Below are 11,212 nucleotides of genomic sequence, written 5' to 3'. Positions count from 1 at the left end.
CGTGTGCAGGACAATCAAACAACACAAAACATCTCAAGGTTTTGATTTTGGTGTCAGGGGCCCTTAAAGGGAACTAAAAGTATGCGCACAAGCCAGACACCCAGTGTGTGTGTGCATTCCATTCCTTCCTCTTGAGTAAACTGAAATCTTGACTGCCTCAAATGAATAATTTCACTCTTCACACTCCTGCATTATTAGCTTAAATTTTATTTAACTATGAACAAAAAGCACCCAACCATTCCTAACAGAATGTTTATGACGTTTGGACTTCCAGAATGGAAGCCTTGTTCACGATGAATACATCTAAGTGGTTTGTTTTATTTAGAAGATGAAACGTCATAACATTTTGTTTGGACTGGTCTGCGTCTCTTTTTTATTTCAAATGTACCCTCCTAGCCAGCCCGCCTGGATTTCGCCATGATCCCGACTTCAAATGTCATTTAACGTACCAAGTAAGTGCTCACTCAACAGCAACATCTTGTGTGACAACTGTGTAGAAGACTAGGAGTGGTGCTGTCATCATTAGGATCTATTCAGTGTGTTCTAATAAAGGAAGATGTCGATGGAGGGCTTCACCATGGGGACAGCGGCTCATCCTTTTTTCTTCATTGTGTTTTCTCCATAATACATTGAGAGCCAATCTTTGTGATTGTGAGACTTGGCACAGAAAGCTAGGGCTATTTCTGAAGCATAGTAGCTTGTAATGTTTTAATTGTCATAATCTTTCACAAGTGGGATCTTTCACAAGTGGGATCTTAAGAGTGGGACCTTTTGTCTTTGTTTTCGTAGTCGCAAGTTGATTAATGAAAAAGAAAAAGTTCAAAATCAAACTTTTGAACTTCGCGCCGAACCCCACTACCGGTCAGTCAGCATGACGTCACTAATCGATTTTATTATTATTTTTTAAATCTGCGGCTGGTTTCTGTAGATCAAAATGTTACGAAGCCTCAGCGAGAGTGGAAAAGCTCGAGACTGATCTTTGTTCCACACCTTTAGCTCAGCCAAATAGCCCAGAGGTATGTTACACAGTAACAAATTTTTCCCATGAAGAAAAAGTTTTATATTTTATACATTGGCGCCCGCAAATGACGGCTCGATTGAAGGCGATTTCGGTTTCGGTTTCTGACTGCGCAAAGCGCCACCTGTTTCCTGCAGCAAGTGTCATGGCGACTTCCTGTTTACCTTTCTGGCTCCAACGCGTGCTTTCAACTTCCAAACTTCTGCGCTGTTCTCCGTGACATTGTGAAATCTATATGGATTTATACGTGGTGATCATATCTAGTACCATCCGGAACATCAAGCATCAATATTTGATACGCGACACTTTGCCTACTGGTCGTCAGCAGGTAAGCAAAACGCCACTGCATCCTGCACAAGCTTGCGCGGCCCGCGTGGTAACGCGAATATGTAGTGCTTCTACGGCTACCGCTGTCCTTGGCTTTTGGGAATAACGCTTTTCTGCTTTATTATCGCGTTAACTATAGCGACCAAAGCCTGCGTCTTTAATGGGGAAGAACGTGAGCTGCGCATACACGGACTTTAGAGAACTAGACGACGCATGTTTTCTGTTCTCGTTCTACACATGTCCTCAGTTCTCGATCGATTCCGACGATTTAGCGCAATTTTCTGTCCGGATTTTTAAAACTATAACGCATTCTTTCTTCGGCGTGGTCACAAACTGGCACCACGTGGAAACAAATGAGATTGTTTGTACGAGTGAAATTGCTCCCCAAGAAAAGGTGGGCAGAAATATGGGCTTCAGAGCAGTGTGCATAGATTGCAATATTTAAAGTATAAAGACGATTTAGACACCTGCTGTCACATGGAACTGGCAACACAGCATTTGTACAGAATCGTCTATCGTTCAGGGTATCATTAAGTTCTATCGCTCATCCTTTATAAATTAAATGCGGCCGCCGTGGCCGGGATTCGATCCCGCGCCCTTTGGGTAAGCAGTCGAGCACCATAACCACACCACCGTGGCGCGTCTCTTTGATGGGGTCCTTCCATGCCAAACGTCCTCGACATTGCACTCATACTTCTCAAGATTCTGTTCTAAGAAATTGTGGGCAAGCTTTTTAGTGCAATATTCGACCTCTTTCATGACAGAATCATTGCAAGAAAATTTTTTTCTCTGTCCTTAGGAGGGATGTGAACGTTGCCATAGTGGTTGCTAGAAAAGGAATGGTGCTTTCTTGTTGCCTCTCATTGTCGTCCGCTATTCTCTCTCGCGATATGTTTTGTGGTGAAGCAAAACGGCGAGTCTGCGTCCATTCTGACAATTTTTAAAAAATTCTACAAAGTATATCAACACAATACAATAACACCATATGCCAGATAGTTGCCAGTAAGTGTGTCAAAAAAAGTATGGAGATCAATCACCGAGAAGTTTCAAAGAATAAGGAGTGAAAACATAGAAAAATGTATAAGTGGGGGTGTCGCACCACCCATATACACACAAATGCGAATATACCACATCAAAGTCCAAGTGCCAAATTGCCAGACAAACCTTTTTTTTTTCTCAATTCAATTCTGCCAAAGACAGCATCTGAATAGAACCACCTCCTCGCCTTTGTCGCCAATAACCGAGACCATTAATCTTTTCAAGCTGCCATGCATAACATTGTGTAACGTACATGTATTAACAACTCTCCTCTGTAACACTGGCATTGAGAGTAAGTTAAATAAATAAATGACTCATGTTCAGGCACATGCACTTTGGTGATGCAGTCAAATTAAAATTGGGTGCTTGCACTTGATTGGAAAGTTTAATTATAGTGATTTTTGTTTTAAGTGAGAAAAATTTATGTTGAGCATCTGCCGCGTCCTTGGACGTCAGCTCGTAAGTCCGCTTCACTGTGCTGCGTGCTTCCTTGGGGCAAAGGAAAGATGCAGCGGCCACACGAGTGGTAAGATCGTATGCTGCTTTGTGTATTTCCATGTTTTCACAAGCATTCATCGGCTTTCTGCAGTGCTACCGATCCACCATGTTTCAGATGGTTTGTTCAGAAATATACTGTTACAGTATAATAAAAGTACATAAACACTGGGGATACACTTTTTTATTCTTTTTTGCAGCTCCCATAAAGGTGATTCGCACAGATCATGGCTTGAAGCAGTCTGCTGCTTCAGTTTCTTACGCTTGGATCTTCAGCAAAGGTGAACTTTGCTCGGGAGATTGCGGCGCCGATCGAGCGCACAAATATTCCGCAGGTCATCCTTTGGCCGCATCCCTTGGAAGCACATAAAATAGGCATCGTGAATGATGAGTCTACTGCTTCCTTGTCATACTTTAGGTGGAGAGCCTGCAAAAAAAAAAAGTTATAGAGTGATAAATATCTAAAAGGACGGTGCCACCTTACAATTACGGTGCTGAAGTGCGTGCCAACAAATGCTGCACTTAAGTGCAAGGCTCATTCTTAAAAGGTGTTAAGGGCCGGTTACACTCTTAAGTCAAAAGCTAAGTATAAAGTTGGTTCTTGAATGTGGCAGTTAGTGATGAGAAAAAAAAAAAAACTGGGGGCAGCTACGCACTATGGCACAAAGACTGAGGAAACAAAGCTAGTGGTGTTCCCCTCCTCCTCATCCTCTTTTCCCTTTCCACCCCTTGCTATAATGTACTATATAAGAATATGCTATGCTTCCCCATCTCCCCTCCTCCTCACACTCACTTCTGTTTCCCTTCCCTTTCCCATACTATTGGGCACGAAGCCCACCACTTGAAAAGCTGGCGCCACCGTCAGCGTGACAGATAGGCAGGATCAGCAGCAGGGTTGTCTGCTTAGGGAGCACCTACATGTGCTGAAAACAAAATTTTAGAATACCACCTGTGCTGTAATTTTGATTAAATGAGGAGTTCTCCCGTTTCGGATGAGCACTTGACAACACTTGAAAGCACAGAAATATGAAAACGTGAGCTTGGGCATGTTGGTATTCCATCTTAACACCTATAGCGCACAGAAAGGACAGGAACACAGAGTTATGGCGCGGACACAGCGCTAGCAGACATAGCGCTGTGTCTGCGTCGTACTTCTGTGTTCGTCTTTTCTGTGCGCTATAGGTGTTAAGAAGCAATATGTAATCCCTGTCTTTGAAGGGTTCTTATATGATAGGCCAGTACTCGGTGCCACAGTGCAGGATACACGCACCGGAGCCCAGTGCCAGCTTTCACACGTGTCCACCGGGTAAAAAGCTGAGTGAAGGTTGGATTGTGAAACTTAAAAATGGTACATGATCTCACACTGCCATAGGTTGGCAAACTCACTCATGAGTCGACTCACTTGGAGAGTCTGGCTGCGTAATACAAGGGCTGTCCATAAAGTAAGGTTCGCAGTAATTTTTCACAATAAAAAACATGCTTATTGGCATTAAATAATACATGTTTGGAAAGCTTAGACTTTCCCCTATTTTTCAACATAATCACCGTGGAGACCAATGCATTTTTGCATGTGGTGTACCATCTTATTTATGCCTACATCGTAGAACTCTACTGCCATGCCACGTAGATAGCTTAAAACCTCTTCTTTAAGCTCCTCTTCGGTTCTGAAATGAATCACATCCAGGTATTTCTTCAATTCTGGGAAGAGATGGTAGTCACTTGGGGCTAAGTCTGGGCTGTAGGGCGGGTGAGTGACAGTATCCCATCCACATTTGTTGATGAGATCAATCGTTACACAGGCAATGTGCGGACGAGCGTTGTCCTGATGGAAACGCACTCCCTTCGTGAGTACGCCTCTCCTCTTGTTTTGAATCGCGCGGCGAAGGTTCTCCAGCGTCTCACAGTAGCGGTTCGCATTGATTGTTGTACCAGCGGGCATGAATTCGCACAACAATAATCCCTCCTGTCCCAAAAAACACTCGCCATCACTTTGCCGGCGACAGTCTGTTTGAACTCTCGTGGCTTCGGCGACTCTGGATGTTTCCACTGGTGTCGTGTAGTGGACCCAGGTCCACTACACGACCCCAGTGACAATGAAGTCCAAGAATTTCTCGCCATCGGTTTCGTAGGCCTGAAGAAATTCGCAGGCTGCTTCAACACGTCTCCATTTATGGTTTTCTGTAAGCATTCCCTGGACCTACCTTGCAGAAACCTCTGCATACCCTAAATGGTCTGTCAAAATTTTGTCAATGCAGGTCTTGCTGACATCGGGGATCGTCTCGCAGAGCTCCCGAACCGTCACCCTTCGATCTTTCAGCATTGTTTCTTCCACTTTCGCAATTGTTTCGTCCGAAACCGATGGGCGTCCAGAACGCTGTTCGTCATGGACGTCTGCACGTCCGTCTTTGAATTTTCCGCACCATTTGCACACATGTTGAATGCATGTCATACACTTTTCCGTAGACAATTGGGAATGAATGTCCACCGGCGCAGTGTTTTTTGCACACAAAAAACGAATCGCAGAGCGTAATTCGCACCTGATAGAAGAAGCGAGTGGGAGCTCCATTTCTAATGGCTGCCAAGCCTGAGTGTCGCAGACAGCTCGCCGGAAGCGGAGACTACGAGAGGGAAACCACGCTGCGTGACAGAGACGCTGAATCCAGCGCAGCAGTGTGTTTGTGACTGCAGCACCTTGGGAACCTTATTTGACAGAACACCCTCATATTTTGGCAAGATTATGTCCGAGTCAGTGCAGCTGAGGAAAATTTTAGTGAGTCTGAGTCCGAGTGAGACCGCCTCCGAAATCTCTGCGAATGAATCCGCTCGTGCCTTGCGTTGAAAAGGTCGTGCAACTGACTTCGACGTTGTAATGAGTGACCCGTCGACCGGGTGGACGAACGATTTGACGCGGCTGCTGCGCCGAGGCGGACGCATAACCCCTCCAACTCGGAATTCAGTAGCCGGTAACGAGGAATATCGCTCGTCAGAGCTGAAAGCTGCTGACGGAAAGTTACGTCCATGTAACTGTAGCAGCATCGCCTATGAAGAACACAACGGTGACCGGCCTGCAAAACGAGGTGGACGCGCGAGACTGGAAGTCTCAAGCGGCCAGTGCCGAGCACTTTCGCGTACTCTGTCCCGCATACAACAAGTGCAACGCTGTAGAGGCTAGCGATACTTCGAAAAACAAAAATGTGTTTGCGCTAACAAATAGTTCAATGTCTTTACCGCCAGACTGTGATATTTTTTTCAGGCTGAGTAATACATGATTTGTGCCCTAATTAGAAATAAACAAACTCCGTTATGCGGCTTTTAATGTGCTGTTTCACATCACCTGACGTTTCGTTGTTTCAGTATTTCATTTGTAGCCGGTCGCGATGCCTCACACACACGCTCGTGCTCGGCTCACACGAGCATTCACAACCGCGAAAACTAAAGAAAGCGGACACGCGGATTTATACATTTTGCTGACCGAACAACTTGCACAGCTTCAACAGCGGTGCGCTTGATGTGTGAAATTGAGTGTAGTCAGGTCCGCTGAGGTACCACAACAACTTGGCTGCCAGCAGCGGCCTTCCATTTGGCAAAATACACTGTATGTACTTATTATGTCGGTGGCTTGGCGTCATTGCTGCCCGCGCTATCATGTCCCGACTCCACCGGCTACATCAACAAGACTGCGAGTTTCATTCCGCACGCTTCGTGGCCCTGAACCGCGCTGCCAGCAACATACTTCCCATTTTCCTGCAAAGCTGGCAATGTCGGAATTCTAGGTCGGCGACGTCAAGTACGGAAGCCACTGCAACGCGCTTTATGCGCCATCCATCGCAGGGACGAGCATTTTACATAAAAATCCACAGCATGCCTGCACGGCCTAGCATTTCCACGACTATAATGACATTGACACATGCACTGTGCATAGATATGTTTGCTTACATCGCTCTGTTGCACATACCTTTCCGTTCTCGTCGCGGTAGCCTAGTTGGTGACACAACGGAAAACAGCACCTTCCAACCATCTTTAGCAACACATTTCCAGCACAATTCACAACATGCGGGCTGACTGCCATGTTAACGAAACGCCGCGCACCGGCAATCGCAGTAGGTAGTCAACCTAGTCGCAGTGTCATCTGCTGTGGCGCCCTAAACATGGTGGCTTGGAGTTGTTCGCGTGAAGGGCGCTATGAAAACGGTCTATACAGCAGAGGAATGAGCAATTATGATCGAGTTAAACAGAGTGACTGTTGATATGAGGCTGCTAGAAACCTGCTTTCACTTGTGGAGCTGATGTTCGGCCCTCATTTTCTGTGGTTGGTGCATGAAGACTTAAAGGAGTACTGACATGAATTTTAAAAATTTTTGGATTGTTGCTCTAAATGAAAGCACGGGTGTCGATAACCCTAAAAAGAGTGTCGTGGTGCCTGGGGATGCATTGCATATATTTTTAATACCGCTTCTTTCAACCAGCAGTTTCGGTTTCGGTTTCGAGAGGGCGGCTTCATAGTGACGTGTCAAGTCGGCCCGTGACGTCACGGGCAGACTGCAACCCACGAAATATGCACCTGCTGTCCTTTGCTGCAAGTCGAACGTGGTTCATGATGAGTGAACTGTCGTCCAGTGCCTCCGACAGCGATTTCTGTGATTTAGGCTGCATGCAGGACCCAGATTTCGCAAACCAAGTGAGCTGACTTAAAACGTCATAGGGCTCTCCATGCGGTGAAGCTGCCTTGCAGATGCTGGGAGATGAAAACTTTAAAAATCAAACTTAAATATTTGTACGTGTTTCCCGGATGCGGTGTGGGGAGAGCGTTAACACTACATGCCAAGGAAACCAAAAACGTCCGTTTTGTTGCACTTCAAAATCGTGTCAGTACTCCTTTAAGATTGTGTTTTGTTCTGTCTAGCACATCTGAACAACCTTGTACCAGTGCATGCACGTGGCCCTGTTAACATGAGAGTGTGTTCACCTTTGCAGCTCGCAGATGATGGTGCAAGGAGAATGCCAATATCTTCCTTATTGTACATTTGAAAACAATTCTTCAACATATCATTCCCGTCCAGAAGTGTTACGTCCTTTAGTCATCCTACTGTGTTGCTCCTGAAATGCCAATAAAAAGCACAACGTGAAAATTTGCTTTGGTTTCTCTATTGAAAGACATTATTCAGAGTGCATGCCCAGACTCTAAAACATATTGACCAAGCATATTCACTGAACCAAGTGTGCAATGTGTCCAAGAACAAATAACTTCCAAGATTAGCAACATTTCAGTCCATAATCAGAATAAGCATTCCAACTATTTCTCAAGGTCATGAATTAAAATCATGTTTTGCGTCAAATTTGACAATAGCAGCATGCTTGGGCACAAAGTGCATGTTGATGTTGGGCAGCAGCTTGTTATGCGCAGTTTTTAGCAAATCTTTAACATTCATTTTTATGCACGTGGCTTTCAGTGACAATGGCCATACGTAGTAGTGTAATAGGGTTTATTGGAGAACAACGGATGCCCCACAGCGGTGGGGCTGCAGATGTTTACAGCCAGCCACTTTTGTAATGTGCAGAATGCTGAAGCAAGCAAATACATTTGTTTTCTCAACAAGGCCTGTGCATTGATTGATTGTGCCACTTAAAGGTCCCCTGACAACGCAACTTCAAAGCCAAAATCTTTTGTGTTACATTCTCCCGCACATATAGGCACCTCAAACCATGTATTACTGGTGAACGTAGTCTTAAACACATTTTAATATGGTTTCAAAGTAAGCGCAAATGCCCAAATTAGTGACAACTTGTGACCTCATAATCAGTATCATGTATTTAGTGGCTGCTCAGGTTCACTGATAATTCACCTGTTCTACGAGTATAGTCGACGTCAATGACAAGTTTGCAGGGCACACTGGCTGCTTACGCCAGTGGTATTTTAAACATTGCAAGAAATAAACAAATGTTCAAATAATGGTGAGGATTTTTTCATTCCTGAGGGGGACTATGAAACAGGTGCCCTGCCGGCAGCTGTCCTTTAGTAAACAAAATTCGGCAAAAGCACCCTCGTCAAGTCACCTGCTCAAGAAACTCAACCACCTGAACGGAATGGAGTCACTATTAACACTTTACTTATTCTCATGCTGGTAATAAACTGCTTGTATCTAAAAAAAAAAAGATTTGGAAAAGTTTACAAAGGCAAACATTTCCAAGTCACTGTGGTATACGTGTAAGGTGATTATGTCAGCGTACAGCTTCATATTTGTTGTGTGACTGTCAGCTGATATCGTGGAATATCTCTGCTAGGAACACAATGGTGAAGTTGCTAAAAGAAGTTTGCCACCTAAACATACGGAATGAAAATACTGCTTATGGAGATTACACGCAGCAGTCTATAATGCAACGTGTTACTGCTGCTGGTCCTGGAACAACTGTAACATAAGCATTACAACAGCTGTAACTTGCAACAGTATAGTCACGGAACTTTCGGTTGGCAGCGAGCATTCTGTGTTGACATGGGCTGCGTGACAGCGTTTATCACAAAATTTTTTTCTCTGACACCATTGATGCCCTAGCTGAGTTGTGTGCCACAAATATAGCAAGTGGTGACTTGTAAAGCTTGTAAGGCATCTGGTGAGCAGAGTTGCTTCAGCTCATCACTGCAGTGAGCATCGGGCTCTCGCTATCCACTCAACCTTCAAAATTGGATAGCACGAAATCGAACAGGTCCTGTGCATCTGTCCGATTTCGCGCTATCCAATTTTGAAGATTATGAACCAACTAGCCCAGCAAGATATTTTGTTTGTTATCCACCCAATGCCTGCAGGATCCACGTGTCTGCGGCTCTAACTTCACCCCTGAAGACACAACCACTTTGCCCGAGTTGAGGCTGATCAGCGATCGCTCTCATATACTTTTTGTTTGTTTGTCTGCATGCTTTTGGAGCAGATCTCAACCACTCCACACACTTGGTCTCTGTTGCCTGACGGCACACGCTCAATGGAGCTTGACCTGTCGAGTGCGCTGCAGTCGCCAGCGACGGCTGGCTGTTTTGACAAGTTGAGGAGGCAAAGCAGGGTTGAGGAGTGTGTCACTATAATTGCTTGCAGCTGCCTGGATACGCAGTGCGTGACTTAATTCATGGTGCGAATGATTTGATGATGATGAAGCCTAAATTCTTACAAAATTTCAAAAACAGTTTCAGGGTCCCTTCAAAGTCAAGTGTACTTGGCTCTTATCCTATTCGAAATTACCTTCGTGAATATTTTGTACAATGATGAGGCTGACATCTCTAGTTTAGTTTCTTTCATGTCTTCCTTTTTTGTACTAGTAAAACATTAGTGTTTTACCAACTCTCTGTTACATTCGAATGTTTGCATCTTGCCGTATGACCGTGGTATTTGTATGGCGTCACTCTCTGCGTACCTTTGCAAAAGACGGCGGCCGAGTGAACCGCTTGGGCACTCCAGACAAGTGTGATTCAGGCTGTAAGACATGTTTCGGTACAAAAAACTAGTACAAGTAATCGCGAAGTTAACGAAACATCGCCCAGCGCACCATTAGAATAAAATGCTAAGTCGCTTCTTTAGCTGTTTCTTGTTTATAAGTACCAGGTTTTCAAACGTCCTAGTCGCCAAACAGGATTATTCATTACCGCAGTACAAAGAATCTAAGAACTTGCCTAGGATTAACGACAAGTGAATGCCCTTACTACTAGTTGATGAGATATCAGTAGCAGTTATCACTTACGCAAAGCCGAACATTGGACGAGTTGGTGCAAATTAACCATGTCCAACTGTAGCGACTGTAGTGCATGAAACACACGATCGGTTCTTTCGCAGCAAATTATTTTCTGCTCGCGCAGCGATCGCGGATGAGCCTCTTGTGCCGCAGTTCGAAATGTTTATCACGCTCCGAACCCACAACGTAAGAACGGCAGCATAGCTATACTATCACACTTTGATATGTAACCGGTACGCCGGCACTTGTGGCTATTACTCGCGACAGAGACTAGCGGAGCAAAACTCGAACAGAGATCGCTACTTACTTGTTGTGGCAAAGCAGCGCATTGCAGCATCTTCGCTCTGCTTCGCCCTCGACGTCCGTCAATCAAGCAAAGGCGGTCACGACAAAGTCGCTACGGGACACCGGTTCACGGACTACGCTGTCGAAACGAAAGCTGCACGACACGCGGTCATTGTCGTCGGTACAGAGACGAGAGACGAACGCGCGATGCACACGTGGAACACAGCCGACACCGGTCGGGGGAAGCGGCTTTCCAAAAAGCTCCGCTAAGAAGTGACGGCGCCACCATCGAAAATCCCTGAGATTCTCTCCCTAGGTACCTAGCTGACAAAC

General features: G+C 45.2%; 1 long non-coding RNA gene across 1 annotated transcript; it reads right to left on the bottom strand.

Annotated features, from left to right (window-relative positions):
• Nucleotides 1-3,035: 3,035 nt before the first annotated feature.
• LOC119405183 (uncharacterized) lies at nt 3,036-11,091 on the bottom strand. The gene is made up of 3 exons (XR_005186431.2): nt 10,902-11,091; nt 7,845-7,975; nt 3,036-3,305 (listed from the first exon to the last, which is right to left on the bottom strand). It is a non-coding gene; the product is annotated as an uncharacterized LOC119405183 (long non-coding RNA).
• Between the last annotated feature and the right edge of the window lie 121 nt (nt 11,092-11,212).

The sequence above is a fragment of the Rhipicephalus sanguineus genome, chromosome 9 (genome assembly GCF_013339695.2).
Source record: "Rhipicephalus sanguineus isolate Rsan-2018 chromosome 9, BIME_Rsan_1.4, whole genome shotgun sequence".
NCBI classification, from domain to species: domain Eukaryota; kingdom Metazoa; phylum Arthropoda; class Arachnida; order Ixodida; family Ixodidae; genus Rhipicephalus; species Rhipicephalus sanguineus.
The sequence above is the reverse complement of the archived record's forward strand: the minus strand, read 5'-3'. Positions and strand labels throughout refer to the sequence as shown.